This window comes from Pinus tabuliformis, chromosome 5_1 (genome assembly GCF_031772625.1).
Source record: "Pinus tabuliformis cultivar Carrire ecotype Pingquan chromosome 5_1, CPIR1, whole genome shotgun sequence".
Taxonomy (NCBI): domain Eukaryota; kingdom Viridiplantae; phylum Streptophyta; class Pinopsida; order Pinales; family Pinaceae; genus Pinus; species Pinus tabuliformis.
In genome coordinates, this window is record NC_142305.1 from 273,039,297 (window position 1) to 273,060,138 (window position 20,842).

The following is a 20,842-nucleotide window of genomic DNA, read 5'->3' on the forward strand; positions in this document are numbered from 1 at the left end:
AAGCTGTAGATACAAGTATGAACTTTATTCAAACTATAATGTGATTGAATTTAATGCTTTTAATATATTTTTCAAAGCTGATCAATGTTGAACTGATGGTTACAGAGTACTTCAGGAGTATCATGCTACATTTCTTGAAACGGTGCCTTTCAAGACAATTGCCACTTTCACAACTTTCTAGACATGTTATTTGCTGGCATGTTTTGGTATCACATGGGTGCCTATAGATGGTGTATCCTTCCCAATTTTTTCAAAGGAGCACAATTTCAAGAATTGGATGCAACAAAGTATGAAGAAGCCCTTGGAATGCCATGCAATATAACAGTGAGTGCAAGACACATATCAAACAAATTTTAGAAATATTACTCAATTCTATTTCATAAGCCCTGCATCATGAACAATAATAAATTGAACTGTAACATATATTGATTGCAGGAAGCTGGAATTCAGGGGTTCGGACTAGGAAGCATGGGGACAGGTGCAAATGATGGCGAAGTTTTGGATGAGATGATTACACGAAGTCGTCGTGAGGTCAAAAACACATATAGTCCACGGATAACTAGCTCGAGTGATTGCACACCAATTCATGGATCCAAGTCTGCATTAAGTCCCCAAATTGTAGAAGCTAAACAAATATATAGCCCCCGTATAAGTGAGATCAGACAGACACAAAGCCCTCACAGAGGGGAAAAGAATTCGGGAATTCCCCTAGTTAGTTAAGGAAAAAATATGAGTCCAAGTGCATCTAGTTTGAGGCCACATAAACCAACTTCCAATTAGGTGTTTGGAGTCTAAATCCTCGGCCAGTAATCTTTCCCTTCAGTGAGCATATCTTATGTTGAATAGTACATATTTTGTTGGCTTATCATTATTTAGTCATTGTGCCATAAATCACTCAGTTGTATTTGGTGTGTCTTCACAAAGAACCTCTGTCCATCTCAGACGATAGGGTAGTCCATATAGTGTGTGTAAAAAAATGTAATGGAAGTCAAGCTTGAAGTATTTCTGTTTTCTTGTAGGATGAAATCTATTATGTCAGTCTTGTGGTTCTATAGACCCTAGGCATGCCAAATAAGCATGGTGGTATTAAAGGGTCCTGTGAGTGGTTTGAGCTTCATGGAAAGTAATCCTTATTCTACCAGTTGGATCTTAACCACAAAGTTTGCAGCCTTTAATGTTTCATTGAAATAAAAAATGTGGAAATTAAACTTGACAAATGAAAGGGAAATGGTAAGGCTTAAAATATTAGAACTTTTTTAAATGTTTAGCCATTACCTTTAAAAACTAACCAAGGGCAATGTCAAATGCTCAAGAATATGTTGAGATGGAAATATCTATTTTTCATGACAATAAAACATTTAGATAATGGAAATAAAGAATATGTGCATTCAAGTTAAATCATATTTATCTTGAATGGTTGGAAGATTTGTTACTATCTTTAATAATTTAAGTCTTGCAAAGAAAATTCAGATTCCACATTTTATTTTGACATCTTTAACTCTCTTTGCAATCGTAAAACATTACAAATTTTATTCATAATATGTGCAGTTACTATTTCAATGTTATATATCCATGCTTTCAATGAAGTTCCTCCATGATTTATCTCTGGTATGTGTGGTCGATCACAACAAACTTGAAGAATATACAAGGAATATGAATCCATATACAAGGAATATGAAGCCTGTGTGTTATGTTAATTTATGAGTAGTTTTATGCTCTGCAGTATAATCTGTCAGAAAATTGGCTACAATATTCAACAGATAGGACATTATGAGTTTCTCAATTTGTGCTATTATATGCTATGGATTTTCTAACCAATATCTTGAAAACGCGGTCTGCGCTTGCCATCTATGCCTGAGTTCTACAGCGTTTTGTTACTTTCAAGCCATGCCTAATGTCATATTTTATGTTGCAACTTTAATGTAGAGAGCTAACCAGGAAGGCGTTGGGTCATTCATAGAGGATGCTTAGGCATCATTCCAGGCTTTTGAAAATAATTGTGATTTCCATCACTAGTCATAGCACTTGATAGAAAGTTGGGATATTCAAGAGTGTGAATTTATGTTTGTATGTTTACATACTTTCTTATGAATTAACTAATGCTCACTAGCAGTAGACATTGGACATGTATAGTTGTATACTTCTATTTTAAACTGAAACAAATCCAGGGCTAAAAGGAATGGATTGATTGCACTAGTCATCCTTCTATAACTTTCCAACATAGGCTGGAGTAAACAAATTGTAATTTGGGTAAATTTTCTAATTGCAAATAGGAACATACTTGTGTATTGGCAGGGTGGTTATGAGGTCCCTAGAAGTGATGAATTTGAATTTTTCTTGGTTTTATATATAGTATTAGGTTTTTTCTCATGCTTTTTGTGAATGACACGGGTGAATTTTATCCTACACGCACTAGGTTATCGATATGTAATTTCAGTAATTTTGATTTCAAAATATATTTTAAAGAAATGCAATGATTTCATTTGTGTATTCAATAAACACAATATTCTAATGGAATTCTGCATTTGTGGTTTACCTATACAGATTCCATGGAGAAGTATTAGTGGTGTGACATCAATTTTCCTCAAGCGAAGGCTTTAGTTTTACTCTTTTCTAGAAGTAAATACTTTATTCCAACATTTTTAGTTCCATGAAAAATTTGAAAGTCCTAATAGTATTCAATTATGGGTTCAAGAGAGACATAATATTTAATTATGGGTTAAAGAGATCCACACTAAATGATCTATCGGCATTATCTTCACTTAGTTTAAGACTATTCACTTGGAGAGGCTGCATGTGCCCCCACTTCAAGAGCATAGTAAAGTCATGTAGAACTTAGAGAAGCTATCTTTAAGCTTTTAGTGAAGATTGGAAAAATAGCTGGGTTCAATAACACCCAGTCGAGCATTAAGCTTCCAATAATGCTAGATTTTAACCTGGAGCACTTTTGTGATTTGGAGGAGATGCCCCCTCATATTTGTGACACATCTTCAGTTGTGAATTGGAATATTACTAATTTTCATTTGCTTTGAAAGTTACTTGATGACTTGGGAAACCTCAACTCTTTAAGAATGTTAAGCAAGGAAAGAAAGTACATTATGCTAAGTTCTCTTGTGCTTTTCAAGTTTCTCTTGGATATCTACAACATTTTAGGTAGGAAAGTACATTTGTTAATGAAATTTTGTCTTGATAGTAAGGCCCAATTTCAAATTCTAATGCTTTCAAAAAACATTGTATAATTGTAATGTTTCTAAAAGGAGAGCATATTTTTTCAATTTAAGTATCATGATCCCATATTCCAACTTATTTTTAAGTAACCCAGTAGGCTTTGTAGCTTTGAATAAATCCATGTCTTTTGATAAGATCCTCTTCCAAATTAGAACGCGATTTATTTTTGGCAATAACCACATATGTCTTGATTTTGTTATTGAGAAAACAGAGGTTGTGAAGCAAGCCTGTGCCATACAAGGACTTGATTCATTGATTATGTATCAATTATGGCTCTTGATGTAACGATGTCTTGATTTTGTTGCTTGAAAATAGAGGTTATGCTTTACTATTTAACATAATTTCTTACAATCTTTCAATAAGTATTGATTTGTAATCTCAGTCGCTGAGGGATGACAGTAATGAAAAAGGTAATATTCCATGGTTTAAAGTTCCCCTCTTACTAAATATTTAAATATATCACCACAATTTAACTGTTAGTTAAAGGAATTGTATTTGATTTGTAAACAGTTCATTTCTTGATTTATAGATTTTGATTTTTTCCCTTTTTTATTTTTTTCTCAGATTTGGTATGAGATATCTTCCAAGATTTGGGTTCCCTAGTTTCCCCACCATAGCTACGAGGTTTAGATGCTATCATTAAATATTCTCGGAACGTTACAACTTTTCCAGTAAGTGTGCTTTGAAACATTGTTGTTGCTTTTCCATGGTGTTAATGCAAATAAGCATTGTAACTAGTGCCATTATTTAGATTAAGTGCCAAAATCTAGGTGGTCTTGTAATGACAGAGTGATTGTTTTCTAGCTACTAAGGCCATATGCATTTTTATCTCCTATGTTGTCCTGAGATATTCAAATTCAGAATAAGAATTGAAGTCTCGTTTCCACTGTGGATTGCAGTCAGTTTCTTGAACATAATATATAGTAGATTATCTTTTACTAATCAACTGTGGATGTGATCCCTCGTAGGAAAGGAAATTCAAAGTGACTTTGATTTCACATTGATTTGTCAAAACATCCACATAGGAAAGGAGATTCAAAGTGACATTGATTTCACACTGATTTGTCAAAATGGAGGCAAGAGAAAAGGAAACTTTGTATTCAACAGTGCTCTTAATTTCATATGTACATGCACATACATATTAGTAGAAAATATTGAACGGTTGCCTAAGTAATATTTTCCATTCCACTACATTCTTTACAACTTGTAAATAAAAACTTGGAACAATTCATTACACTACTTGTTATTCTTTATTAATTAGTGGTTAAGATTTTGATATTGAATTCGCTAAGATTTTTCTTCCTTCTGTGAAATTGTGTGTTCTATAATGCTTCTTTTCCATTCACTATGTATAGCATATAAAGTGTGTCTAATGGAGTAGGAAGATTGGAAAGTCTTGTGATCCTTGAACTATGTTACAAGGCAGAAACCCAACGGGGCAGGGTAGGTGCATCCCCACAAAGGGGTCACAAATACCAAAGTTGGTATTGGCTAGTGCCTTGAGCTAGAAAATTTCCTTTACCCTTGTATTAACAGTGAATCTAGAGAGGATTCTAATATTATCTTTATAAGATTTATATCAGTTAAGATTGATGAATAAAATTCATGAGACATGAGCCAAGATGTCCTTGCAAGGCGGTTGTTGATTATTGGAAGCTATGATGGCCATTATGTCAGGCCAGGTGGTCGCACTCCCTTGATCATGAGCACAATTGTGATCTCAAGATGGAAGACTTCATAGTCTAGATTGATTGTTTAGCAGTGATAGTTACTGGGCTCATTCACAAAAGCTTCTATTTCACTAATCCTGTTTATAGAGTTGTCGGATTCAATTTCGAAAGGTTTTAATTACACTATAGAGTTGAGTTCTGAGAGAGTTGTGATTCACAGTGTTAAGTATAGCAGCTATGACACTTGAATGAAGACAAGCATATTAGAGGTATTAGACTCTGTTATAAGCTTACCTGCATATTATAAGGGACTTGGTTGGCTTTTTTATAATTTTATAAACAAGTTCCATGTCATGGAAATGTGAAAAAAAAACAATGATATTGCCACCATGTGGCTCTTGTCATATATGATTTTATACTTTTTCAAAAAATTCTCTAAGAGTTCACAATGCTAAGATTCACTAGGACTTTACAAAGTTTAATTATTTAGTGAAAGACTCGCCAAGATCTTACAAGATTTTATAATTGAGTAAAATATTCGCCATGGCTGGTGAGAGATTTGCCAAAAAATTATATATACATATTATATTATTCATAAAATCGCCTTCCATTTTTCCTATATACCATGGAGATTCACTCATTTATTATACATATAAATTTAGGGGGGGTTCTTAAAATTTTCCTTGGCTCACAAATGGGAAAGATAAGCCCATTTCATATTACGACATATAAATTTTAAAGATTGCATGGACTATCCTCATCCCTCACATCTACAATATCTTCAATTCAATAGTCAAGTATGGATTAACTAATCCTTGGACTTAGAGCCTCACCAATCCTATTTTTTAATGTGGGGATAGATACATCAGCGTCAGTTATTTGACCATTATAAAGAGCATCCTTTTAGCCAAGATGTATAGAATAATCCTAGAAAATTACATTAGTGTATGGCTAGAATGTAAGGGAAAAGGAGCTAAAGGGTAGGATAGATTTAGGAGTTATTATTCTAACTGTGGGCATTAGAGGAAATTTTAGCCTAAAAGTCCCGATGGAATTTTCAGGTAATTTCCATGTCATAATATGTAAACCAATCAAAATCCCTTAAATTTAAAAAGAGGTACATGTAAACATTTTTAAGGGAAAAGAAGAAAATTGTTTTTAATCGTATTTTTAGCTTATCTCCTTATATATTTACTCAAATTTCATTTGTAGACACTCGTTGGATGTGGAATTAAATTCCACATCCTATGAGTACCCATTATGCATACTTTTCAGGAGACCCACATTGGTAAAAATTGAAGATACATCAAAAAAGCATGTTCAACATTTTTTTAATGTATCTTCAATTTTTACCAATGTGGGTATCCTCAAAATTATGCATAATGGGTACTCATTGCGTATGGAATTTATTTCTACATCCACAAGTGTATACACTCAATATTTGAGTAAATCTATAAGGAGATAAGTGAAAAATACAATTAGAAATATGTTTTCTTCTTTTCCCTCCAAATTCATGACTCTTATTTTATTATTTTTCCTTAGGAGACCACTTTAGGCTGAAGTTTCCTCCAGTGGCACCTCATTATGCTTACTATCATCTTAGAAGAGTGTATGAATAATATAAATTAAGTTCTTATGTTGTTTCTTTCACCTTAGAAAATATTTTGACATAATGAGACCATTGGAATATGTTAGAGGAGTTAAAATTCCCCTATTAGATGAGAGCTATTAAAGATTGTATGAAAATGTTATTTTCAAGTGTAGCAACAATGAGACTTAATTGGAAGAAATTAATTGGAATACAGGAGTTAAGAAAGGTGTTCCACTATTCCCTACCCCTTTTGACATATACATTGACAAGTTAAAGGAATGTTTGGAAGAAGTAGGTTTTGCAAGCTTGACTCTAGTTGGTTTGGTCATTATCCTCCTCATTTATGTCGATGATGTTAGTATATTGCAAGGAGTCCATATGATCTTGATACACATTTAAAAAATATGGAGAATTTATGTTATAGAATAAGTATGACTATTAACATTAATAAAACAAAGGTTATGATAATTAAATCTAAAAAGATCACTTATACTAATTTTGGGTATGACAAGTGCTTTGGAACAAGTATGGCTATTAACATTAATAAAACAAATGCTATGATAATTAAATCTAAAAAGATCACTTACACTAATTTTGGGTATGACAAGTGTAGCCTTAAGGAAGTTAATTTATACACATATATTGGAATCAATATTCATCACATGCTCAACTCAAACTATAGCATTGAGAAAAGGATATAGAAATAGTGAAAAACCTATTATGGGGTTGAAATCAATAAAAAAATATCGACATTTTTCTATAGGATAAGAAGAAACTTTTCTTTGAGGCTCTACCCACTCTAATTATTTAGAGTTGTAACATTTTTATAGAATTGTGGAGGAAGATAGAAGAAATCGAGAGGTTTTTAGGAAATCTTAGAAAGACGATAGGTTTCATAATATTGCTTCAAATGTCATTCAAACTAACTATGGCTCAAATGAGGTTGGGATAAAGATGTCAATTTTTTGCTAAACCATTGAGGTATAATGGAAAAGATGGTGATACACAATAATAATAATAATAATAATAATAATAATAGTTTTACATCTAAAATTAGGAAGAAATTCTGATGCACTGCATTTCCTACTATAACCCTTAGGTGGAACTACCCTACCCTTGTAAAAGGCACACATGTTAGATAATTTGAAGAAAATAAACATGAATCTTTAATTGCTCACATGAACTTGCCAAGTGAACTAATACTATGAAAACAAACCCATTTACATTTTTAATATTTTTAATTCATATTATATTTTTTTAATTAATTATTAGTTAAATTTAATTATTCAATTATACTAAATTTTATTTATTTAATAATAATATTATTTATTTATTTAAACATATACATAAATATATTTGAACCCAACGTACATTAAATCATAATTTATTAAAAATTAATAAGTTAACCTTCAATCTTCGCAAAACCATTCTAGTATAGACGTGGAATGTTCAGTTTTATGATGGAAATGATTTGACCTCAATAAATAAATATTGAAAATGTGCTTCTGAAATAAATATTATATTTTTAAGAAATAAGAATTTTCATAGAGAATCTAGATATTTGTAAAGTATAACTTTTTTGAAATGTGTTGGATAAGAAATATAATTTTAAAAAGTTAAAATACAGATATTAACAAGGAATTTAAATCAAGATATTAGATGAAATAGACTTTTTCACTCACAAAATAATTTCAAGAAAGAATGTACTTTTTCGTTATTTAAAATCCATTTTTGAATGTATAAATCGATTCAACACTTTGAAAAATCTCCTAGATTCTATAGATTAAACAACTTAAACTCTGGTTTTAAAAAATATTTGCTAGATTTTAATTAAAATTAATCAGAAAAAGTATGGTGAAAAAAGTCATTTCATATATAAATATAAGTTAAACTATGCCATATCTATAATAAAAAAAACCACGCCATATTTGTAAAACAAAAACCTTGTGTGTATCTGATGAATGGCATAAATGAAGCTTTGTAGTAAAAACCCAAAATATGAGCCACCACAAAATCGCCACCAAGACTGATGTTTGTTGGTTTTGTTGGAATATGTAATTCCTAATTGTCTCAGTTGTGATTATTTATATCTGAACAAGTCTGTTCCTAACTTTGTTCCTATATTTGTGTGTGGTTGAGATATTATCTCAACCAATAGATTGTGTCCAAGATAGTTTTCCTATCTTGAGACAATACTCATGTATATATGTAATATCATATTTGATTAATGAGTAGTAAGATGGCTTACACTATTCGTTTTTTAACATGGTATCAGATCCCTAAGGGTCTGGCCCCTCTCAGGCTTGGCCAGTCCTGGGCTGAGGGAAATAGTGAGTATATACATTTGTTTTGAGACAGTGTAATGTGTTAATTTCTTCTTTGTCCATCTAAGTAGAAGTTGAACTAGCGACGGTGCGACTGGAGGAGAAGAAGGTCGTCTGGTGCACTGCGGTAGAGTCTAAGTCAGTGATATGATAGTGAATGCATGGATTGAAACGAGCAGTAGGTCCCTACCTTTATCAAAACCATAACAACAATAGTTTATCAAAACCACAATCACAACAATTTTTCAGGATTTGTTTCATCCTCTAGAAAATATCAAAGAAGAGTTTCCTATGTGCTTGCCTACCCTGGCATTTCCACCTCCAGAAACACAAAGAGAGCCTATGGAATTTTGGGCTAGGTCTTGGAGGATTTGGCTTTGGATGTCTCAAAAGCATTGGCTTCATTTATAGGGCATAATAGTGGAGGGAATGGGTTAGTTTCTTGTGGTGTAGAAATGTAGAAAATTTATCTCTAGCTACAGTCCCATTCACACAACTGTATTCTAGACCCTTTTTCCTTAAAAGATAGAAAAAAAATAAGAGTAGCTTCTCATTTTTGTTTTTGGGCAAGGAGCAAGGGTTAGATCACTTTATAAGGCTAGTATGCATAATCCTTAAGCAATTGCTGAAGAATCTCTTTCGACACTTGTAAAGCCTCTTTTTGAGGCATCTTCTATTAAAAAATGGAAGAAAACAAACAATCTATTTAGACATTATGCAACTCACAAGTGAGAGACTTCACTTAGAGACTGCCTCTGGCAGAATGCTCTACACTTCATCGCTAATCACCAAGAATATATATTTTACATGCAAGTAGGAGAGTTAGAAAAACCACCTAGAAGGTAGGAACTAATTCCTAAACTAAGACTCACACACAACTGATGAACGGAATTTCTCTAATAATACATTTTCCATTAATTTCAATGCTTCCCCTTAAATGAGAAAGGGTTCACTAGTACTCCTAACATGTCCCTAAATAACTCAAATTTAATTCTTCAAGGGGCTTGGTAAAAATGTCCGCAACATTATCACAAGTATTATAATATTCAATATAAATTTCTTTTGACTCAACCTTCTATCTAACAAAGTGAAACTGCATATCAATATGATTTGTGTTTTTATAAAATAGTGGATTGTTTGCAAGTTTGATTGAGATTTTGTTGTCACATTTGATAAGTGTAGGATATTTTTGTTTTTCTCCAGCATCATGGAGAAATCCCTTCAAACAAACAGCCTCACATAGTGTTGCACACATTGCTTGATGCTCTGCTTCTATTGAAGACGAGAATGCAATTTTCTACTTTTTGTTGCTCCATGGAATGACCCTAGACCCAATGCTAAATGCATAACCTGTTATGGATCTCATGTCATCCAGATTTTCGGCCCAATTTGAACCTAAAAAACCTGTCAATCTAACATCAAATAAATCAGTATATTTAATACTAAAGTCCAAGGTTCCTTGGAGACACCTTAAGATGCCTTTCGCTGCCACCCAATGACTCTCAAGAGGCTTTGACATAAACTGGATCAAAACACTAACTACAAAAGCTAAATCAGGTCTAGTTATAGTTAGCTAAATCAAACTCCCAACTAGATTTCTATATATTGTTGCATCCACCTGCTTAGAACCATCATCATTATGAATTTTGAGATTCTGTTGTAAATGTTGTAACGAACCTCCTTAGCCTATCTAGGAAAATAGCCTCTAGGCCCCATAAATTTACTTTTTTTGTCTTGATTTCAATTAAAATTTCACAGTCATCACAAGTCCAGTGAAACAAGGATCATAACCACGGTGAAATATCAGGGTAAAGAATCATATACCCTGGGTCAAATATCACATACTCTCCTGACATGCGACCCTTACAACTAATATAATGTCTTCATGAAATATTCCATGTAACATTAATAGAACATTTCCCTACATCTATATCCAATAGCATGGGCATGCATCCTACTTCAGACATAATCAAAGCTACTACTCTCTTATCTATTATGCACATGCGAGAATACCTACACCATCCTTAACAGGTATGAGGGTGAGAGCATTTAGGTCTAGTTGTCAGAGCTTATACTTCAAATCAATGACTTACGTTTTCATACAATTAGTATGTTCTACTGTAACATCAAAATGTAGTAAGAACATTTACATAATAATAATCCATCATTTTTCATCATAAGATTACTCTTAAGCAACAGAAAGAATGAAGATTGAACCTTGTTGAATATACAGACCATAGATCTTTTGACCATCATCAACTATGCCATTAAAGGAATTATACCATATGTTATACATGCTGCCACCAATATCTACCATGTTAACTAGAGACTTTATATAGCAATACATACATACTCTTATCCTTTAAAATGATGATCACCTTTAGATTCATCGGATATTACACACATCCACATGCATAAAATGAGATTAATTACAAGAATACAGATAGAAGCATCAATAGATATCTTATGCCATGCAAGTATAGAAGTGGAATACATCAAGGAAAGAAACTCAACTTATAGTACCTTATTGTATGGATTAAATAACATGAAGATCTGGCTTAACAATTTCAAACATAGAACCAAAATCATTTATGAGGTATAAATACCATTTTCCAACTCCTTAAGCATGGTTAAAGGAATACTGATATGCACATCAAGGCATAATGGATGTAATCATTTCATAAGGAAACATTAACAGAGGTAATTTATTCATGAATAATTGTCACATGCCTATTACCCACTAAAGATGCTTCTATAGTTAACTTCATATCGGAATGAAACTTGCATAATAAATTCGTCATTCCATAATAGAGATAAATTCAACCATCAATATATCTGAGCTAATTGATTTTAATCTCATAACATGTAAGGATTAACACAAAACTCGTACCATGCAAGTGCATCTCATGAAATTAGAGGGAAACATCATTAAATATATTAATACATAAGCATATACTATTCATCAAGAATTATCATGGCGAGGAAAACTTAAGAACTCTTCTCATAAACAAATAGGAAATATAGCAGAGAGAGTAAGAATCATCATACAACCATTCCATGCATTTGACACCAACTAAAACCTCACTTCGAGGGAGGAGCACCACCACCCAGCTATGAATCACCTCTGATTCCCCCCGAGCCGAAGATCTTGCCAAGGATCAAATGTCCTCAATTTATCAATGCACTGCGTATTTAATACCCTCTTTCATGATTTAGTTACCATTGGCAACATCCCATTTTATGGATTTTTCCATTTGCCTAGGTCTTTTTTTGGAAAATCTCGTCTTTATCTCCCATGAGGCTTTTCCTCATAAAATATTGCCTTTATCTCCTGTAAAGCTTTTATGGCCGATGGATCTTTATCTCCCATCCATCCAATGGATCACCAATCCATCCAATATTATCTAGAATCACATCTAGAAGCTTTATCATTAAAGCTTCATCTCTATCGAATTCCTCATGGGATTTGGTAAGAATCTCCTCTCTCTTGGTGCTCCACCCTCCAAGTGATTTATTTTATTAATTTATTTAATAACATATTTTTTTTCATATTACATATCACCTAGCTTTCCTCAGCTTAGGTTTAGAATACTTTAATCTACAAAGGAGGGTATCAAACCTAGGCTTCCTCCGCTTAGGTTTACAAACATTTAACACACAAGGGAGGTTATTACACATATATTTAACTTATATTAGGTTTACAATAATCTATTACACAAGGGAGGGGTGTTAAATACTCCCCTTCTTAAAGTTTACACCATCCTCGGTGTATCACTGCATCATTTCCTCATTCATGGGTAGTTGGCTTCTGAATCAACAGCTCTCATGGCTCTGCCATCTGCTGCAGTTTTTTCGATGTAAATCAGTCACAAGGAGTGCTCCCAGCACCTCTCCTTCCATAGCTACATTGGTCTCAAGGAGTGCTCTCCTTTCATAACTACCTATAACATTTTTTCAAACCACTTGTGATAATTTATAGATGAAAAAGTTTAACTATGATAAATATCATGATCTGTTACTTAATTTATTTTATTTGCTTGTAATTTATTTTATCTAAAGAATGCATGTTATTTGCTTCAATTCTTTGAAGCCTCTGTGTTCTTGTGGAACACCTTCTTCTTGTAGTTTCTCTGCATACAATACATCAGTTAGCATATTTTCCACATTAATATGCCTACAAGGTCATAACAGATTAGTTCACCTAATAATATATATTCATCGTATATATATTCATCCTAATTGTATGTATTCCAAACTGCGATTAACCATAATGACTTATACCAAACTTACTTTCCTTCTTCTGGGTAACCTCCAAGTTTGTTTACTAGGCTAGACATCTATCTAATCACTCTATGCATACCTGTAGACAAGCTATGTTATACACAGTAATACACATTTCATTTTTCAAGCTTGTAGCATATGTAGTCACATGGTCCCATATGTACTATTGTACATAGTCCATCTGTGGTATATCCTAAGTACCATCCTCGTGGTATCACTTGCATGACATAAACTTTATCCACATATTTTTCCACCATATTAGTATCATACCAACATTCCTATATCTTTAACTTTGTTAAGTTTTCAAGGAATTTTTCTAATCATGGTTCATCTATGTAATTAATAAAGTTTTATGTCGAGTGTAAATCAATTCCATATTTCATGTGCTTACAATATCAGTGGCATAATATTGTATTCATGCATATTTTCCTATTATTCGTACCCTCTACTTAATGTTCTAAAGCAGAATATTAACTCATAGTGTTTTTTAGTTTAATATTCATCAAATCACTAATTCATCTCGTACGTTTTACTTTTTCCCTTTTTATGCCTCTACAACCTGTTGGGCATGCATAATTCAATGTAGTTATACATGAAAGTTTTTACTACTTTCAATCCTACCCTCCTTTTAGTTGGAAGTGTTTATGATCTCAGGGTATTTATATGTTAGATCATCCTTAACATTAAATCACCCTTTACCAAAATATGGGTTATCTACTTTATGAATTCTTGTTTGAATTACACAACATTTCGTTATGTTGTCGAGACACCTTATCAATGCAATCCAATAAGAGAACCTCTCAAAATTGCTTGGTACAAATTATCATATCAATATATTTAAGTGGATTGTTAAATATCATTTAATTGATACAGTGGTCCATACCATTTGTGCTACTTCATCAATTACTATGGTTTGCACTCAATGATACTTATATCTTCTATTATCAATATCCATCGAAAGATGCATATGTCTTGGAAATTTGTTAAAGTTAAGTTTCGCCTTAATTATACTTTCTTCCAACTCAAGAACAAATCACATTGTAAGTAGATGCATTAATCAAAGGATTAATTTGAATGACAATTTGTACAGTACAAATCACATTGTAAGTAGATGCCTTAATCAAAGGATTAATTTGATCGACAATTTGTACAGTTAGATAACCTTGTACTATAACCTGTTCTCACCATCATAACACTATTTATTGAAAATAACCTGTTCTATAATTTGTTTTTATAACATGATGACCATAGTTTAATCTTTGACCATAGTCAATTACCACATATTCTCAAATAAGTATGGTAAATTTATTTTCTGCTATTTATCATAGTCCATTTTTTAATTTTTTATTTTAAATGTGATTCTTTCACACATGAAGGAAACATGTGTTAGTGTCCCACTCAATTAATCATGCATTACTTGTTATTAATCTTAAACAAAATCTAACAACATTACTTTTAAGGGATTTTCTCACTAAGCCACATTGCATGCCATAACAACCTTCATTTTCCCTATCTCTTAACCGTAGTTATAAATTATTCATGCCTACTTTTCCTATTTACTATTGGCACATAACAGCCCAAGCATGTATGATCGATTTAGTCTCAAGAATCTTTCTTATATGGATTCATGACACCAAGACCATCCTATCATCAATCAATTTATAATTACACTATTCTTACAAGTCTATGATACTGCACACATATGTGCTTACATGGAAAATTCATATAACTCATTAATGTTCATGAATATTAAGTATGATCCTCTTCAAACATGTTTATCTTAATGACTACTTAACCATACTATGGTAACAACCTACAAACCATCCATGATGCATAGGTATATGTATCATTACACGATGATGGGATTCTTCCATTATACAATCCTCCTTTCAGGTATTAGGTGAGATTTTATTTTATTCAAAAAAAAGTAAAAAAAATTACCTATTGGAGTAATCAATTCCAATATAGTTTTCCACACAGTTCATCAACTAGTACATCTTATGGATGTCATGATTTGGGATTTTGATCCAATGTTAGAAATTGCGTCAGAGGTTTTAACCAAAACTTTCTAACTCCTACTCCTCATTCATTTAAAACCATAATACCAGTTTTCACAAGTTTTCCTTTGATGTACATATGTATATCTGGGTCTTACCTTCATCTCTGAAACAATAATGAAAACTCGACCCAACAAGATAAAGTAGAATTGCAGGTTGAACATTGCTTCTCCTCATATAAACATAAATCATTATATATCAACATTTAACTCCTTTACGCAATTCCAAATGAGCAGTTATTTTCTTAAGCTTGTGCAAACTACTTTTTCCCATGTAGGATTTCCAAGTCTTGCCAAAGAGTTTTCAATCTATATTGCACGTACCTCAACCATTGAGATATACAATCAAACACAAGATTGTTCAACAATAATTATACAATCGTATAATTAACAAGATTGGGAACATAACGTTGTTACAACACAATAAGAAATTTATATAACAACATAGAGAACGAGGATTTTTTTTTTTTAATCATAGATAATGAAAACTCATTAAAATATAAATCTGTATGATCTGGTGTTAAGCTTCATCCTTGCCTTATAAAGCTGATTTTATAATCCACGGTAGGTCTTTATAAGTTTAATGTGTATATGATTTTTGGCCAACAGAGAAGAAAAAGTGTGTTCTCCACCAATTCTAAAAACAAATAATACCTGTGTAAGAAAACGAGAACACGTTGCAATGCCCAAATTATCAAATATTTTCAGGTAGATGGTGTAAACCAAATGATAGTGTGGCATATCAGTCGCATGTTGCCATACAACAACGTGTTATGCCAAATCGAACCAACCATCAAAACAGTTCTCAATTATAATGTCAATATCCTGATGGTATATGTCAATTATGTCAATGTTAATAATGCATGCTAATAATGTTTCATGTTTAAGTATATGATTTCTTATCCATAATCATGTTTATTTACAACAAGGCGTATTATGGTATATAAATTTGTGTATTTTCAAACATGTAATAATAACTTAGTTATAAAACCTTTCATATGATGGTAAGAATTATTACCCTTCAACTTTCTTATTCAACTTGACTTTTTCTTTTTCAAATACTTAAAGCACATAGTCATACATATATGTACGATGAAACCTCGAGCAACCCAATGATTTTCACATTTTTATATGGAATCCTTTTACAAAAATATAACTCTATAACTCTACTATGCACAATTTACCTCTGATGACTTTATGCCATTTAGCTTTACATAATTTAATATACTAAACATGATAATTCAAACAATATTGCAACATTGATCAACAATAATTTGAAGTAGTAACTGTAGATAAGGTTACCAATTTAAGATTCAAATTTTTGCAAAAGATTTGAATTGATAATGACTTGGTAGTAGTGCTACAACAATATCCTCTGCCCGGTTACCTCTTTCGCCTCCCCAATTCCATTGGAGGCTTGAACATCCTCGAGCTTCTGGATAGAAGCATTTGAAATCTGAATAGGCCTTTCGTAGGTTTGCAGGATCTTTCGCTGGGAAATTTTACAACTCATCCTTATTCACCGCAGCTCACACGACCTCATCCATGGCTCAATATGAAATCCAATCCACTAATTCAACCTAATCGACAAACCATCAAAGTCTCGACCCTGATTCACTTCTAAGGTAGCTCACGTGAACTTTTCACTAGAACTATGACTTAATTTACAAAAATCATAACATCAGACAATACCTCCATCTCATTTTCAAAATAGAACCCCGCGAATTTATTCAAGACAACTACTCAAAGGAACTCGGGAGGTGGAGTCATGAAATGGTGGTACGTCTTATTGGCTTCACCATCTATCCTACCTAGGTAGTTTTTCACTAGAAACTATTTATGTTTGAAAGCATTACTTACTCTCGTTCTTGCTAGAAATTTGATTTAAATATGAAACTAGTTCCTTTTAGCCATGTGTACCGTCTACACTTTGGATAATATGATGACAGGGATAAGAATTATCCTAAATGTTGAGCTTTTATGCAATTGTGAGGATGTTTCTTAACTCGACTCACGATAATGATCACTCCAACCTGGAACCTACGCTGCTAGTAGATAGTTGAATAAGGAAACACCGACTACAGATTTTAAGGTGTGTGGGTTATGCGGCCAACTCACGTAATTCTGAACTAGGATAAGGCATGCAAAAGTAGTAAAACAAAAAGAAACAACAAATTAGGATTGGTTTCCATCCAAACTCATGGTAATAATTCTCCGGGTGTGATTATCCACTCCACCTTGTTTTTTAGGCTTTCCACTCTTGTTCTAATCGTCTACAATGCAATAGAAATCACAAAAACCTTATCCTTATCAGCTTACATCCTTATTGAGACATTTTATGGTAACTCTATCTTCATGTAACTGCAGTGGCATTGATGATTTTTCATATTAGTTTAGCAACATATGCCGATTTAGATTCTATTCCCTAAATGAAATCCCATATAGGAATTGGGGATAGGATTTACTCCAATCCATTCTCCATCTTTTCGCCTAACTTGCAGCCCTCCAACATCATCCTGAGCTAGCACAGCTAGAGCCATTCCATCCTTGTGGCGACCCACCACAACAACCAACTCCAGTGTAGGGCATGGCGAATCATGATTCAACTTGATACGAGAAGTGGGATCCTAAAACATGGAATGGAACAGCGAGACGGTAACTCCAAGATCTGAAAGATGAGTTCTAGTCAATCTGAAAGGAAATTTTTGCACTTTAGTTGTTAGGTTTTGTCATCATGTGGCGACTGCTAAAGGGAAAGGACGCATAATTACTCGCATGATTTATCTCATCTAATTAGTGAAAGGGTATACTAAAAATTATAGTGTGATAAGATATACAACTACGTTATGAATCTCTATCTTATCCTCTGGGAACTCTTCCTCGGAGCTTATCAATCTTTATAACTCTGTCCAATACCACAGTAATGTTTACGCCATCTTTAAAATTTCTATGTCAAGATGTATTCCAAAATATATTTTATCATGTTAGGGGATCCTAACAAAAATCTTATCCTACATTCCATCATAGAACCACCCATTGACACACTGCTGCCATTTTACCAGTGTTTTAATGGGTTTCCTATATCTGTAAGCAAGGAAAAAAAAGATATCAGCTTTTTAAATTCTACTATACAATAAACACTACATTTTTGGCTTTGGGTACAACCATGGATTTTTTCACCATCTTCTCCATAGATATCCAGATTCTTCTCTCCAATTTCCTCCACGTAACTAGTGAAAACATAAGGTCGACACTGCTTTGTCAATCATAAGCTCCACTCCATCATCATTAGTGAATCTTACCAGGGATACCATCATTGAATACATGGACGATATGCATGAGACCAGAAATACATGAACACATGTAGGTGCATTGCTTGTCTTCATATAGACGCATTAGAATAGTTCGCCCCTGGATGTGATAGGTGGCATATGGACATAGGCTCTATGAGAAATGTGGTGATGGTATCGACATAATTATCACAATTAAATCACTATTTGAGACTTGCTAAAATACTTGGTGACAGATATTTTTCCATAGAAGTCATCATCATCATCATCATCATCATATATATATATATATATATATATATATATTAAGATTAAAACTACATATATATAATTGTACATACCCTTTAAATGTTAAGAAGGTGCTTATGGGATGTCGAATTTTGGATGGTGTGTTTGAGTGCATATAACCCCATCTTCATTAAATTTAGTTGCTTGATCCAACTAAATTATCATGCATATGTTAATAATTCCTTAATAACCATCTTAACATTGGGATTCAACCAAGAGGTCTTTCCTTACAAGAAGTAAAATTTGATCTGATTAACATTGTAGAAGGAACTCATCATTTGAGCATTCCATCTTCCATGGCAGATACACAGTTTTGATGCAGCGCGAGAAAGGGTTTTACTACTATAGGAACTAAAGCTGCTCATGAGATTGACCTCCTAGGCATGATCTCGGCAACCAGCTCGCAGATTCTTCTGAGAGACCCAACCAAGGAAACCCTCGGTGTCACCGAACTGGAAGCTCACAAACCGGCTAGAGCATGGATCTCTCATGTGACGGCCATTATACCCGATTTGGCGACTGGAAAGGCTAGATCTACCCAGCTACAGGCCTCATTAGGGCCATCCACAAAGCTATGCACCCTATTGATCTCCAACAAACCGTCTTTTGCCTATGCATGTATATAAACAACCACCAGACGGTAGCTGTAAAGGAGGCCGTGGATGATTTCAGTCTAGATCCGAAGCCATAGAACTCTAAGGCGGCTGGGTTGCAGGAGGGACACCTGAGCGGTGGAAGGACTGGATCAAGCAAACTTCAATCGGGACAGGAATGGAAGATCGCTCTGTCATTCACAAGAAAAATGACAAAGGATTGGCAGTCAGGCAAGATTGGGAAGCACGTGAAAGGTTGAGTGCTGTATGGCTCACTGTGTCTCTGTACATGTTCGTATTGGAAAGGGTTAAGGCCATCAAGGGGAAATGAGACTCAGGGCCGGGGCTTTCCTTGCCAAAACCGCCAGGCTTCTCCGGGAGATCTGGGCCTTTTTGATAAAAGAGGGTATTGGGCCTCTGGACGATGACCTCAGTGAGCCTAAATAGGGGATAACAAGGAATGGATAGAATGCCAAGCTTTGCGGTGCTCTTAGAACAACAGAAAAGACAAATCCAACAGTTTGAGGTCAAGAAAGGGTCGATCCCCAATGTATGGAGGATGATCTAAGGCAAATATTTAAAAAATCGATAGAACGAAGACATTACTACCTCCAGATCAGCAAGGGGATGAGCATTCAATAATTAAAAGAGCAGATCCAGAAAAAACTGGGAACCCCAACAAAATACCAAAATCTGATATATACAGGATACAGTCTGCAGGACAATCACACACTTTAGGACTAGTGTCATCAAAGATTCAACTATCATACTAATCTGAGACTGTGAGGCAGATCCAAGGGAGCCAACTCGAAAACTTCAGGCTCCTTTTGTGATGCAGTCAAAGCGAAGGAACAAATGCAGAACAAACCAGCACCAACATCAGAGCTACTAGGCCCCAACATCGTGTAACAAAAGCCAGAATCTCCAATGCTTACAGTATCCCTACTGGAGGTAACTGATCTATACACAAATTTAGACCATAATTCTGTCATCTGTATATTTAATGGTTTTTGGCCAAAATCAGATGCACTGCATCAATGGATCTTCTCCAACTAGTCATCTAACTGTGAAATTTACCTATGCCCAAAGGGGTTTTTCATAGTTAGTTTCAACACATAACAGGAATGAAAAAACATCATCAATCAAAGGCTTTGGTTTTGGGGCAATGCCGGCCTCTTCATCAACCACTGTTTCCCAGACTTCGATGCCAATACCATTGTAGTTTCAATATTCCAGTGTGGGTAAGGCTACATAACCTCCCACTACATTTTAGCTATTGGGAACTCCTTCGGGAAGTTCCTAAAATTGGATGAAGATAGAGCTATTCAGGGAATTTTCACAGTTGCTAGAATACGTGTAGAAGTGGACCTGAGTTAGGGGCTACCAAACCACATCACACTGAATTTCAATAATTCACTGTGGATATAACTGCTCAACTATGAAAACACAACTTTCATATGCCGCAGATGCTTGCAAATAGGGCACCTCCAATACACCTATCCACTGGCTAGGAAGGAGCCT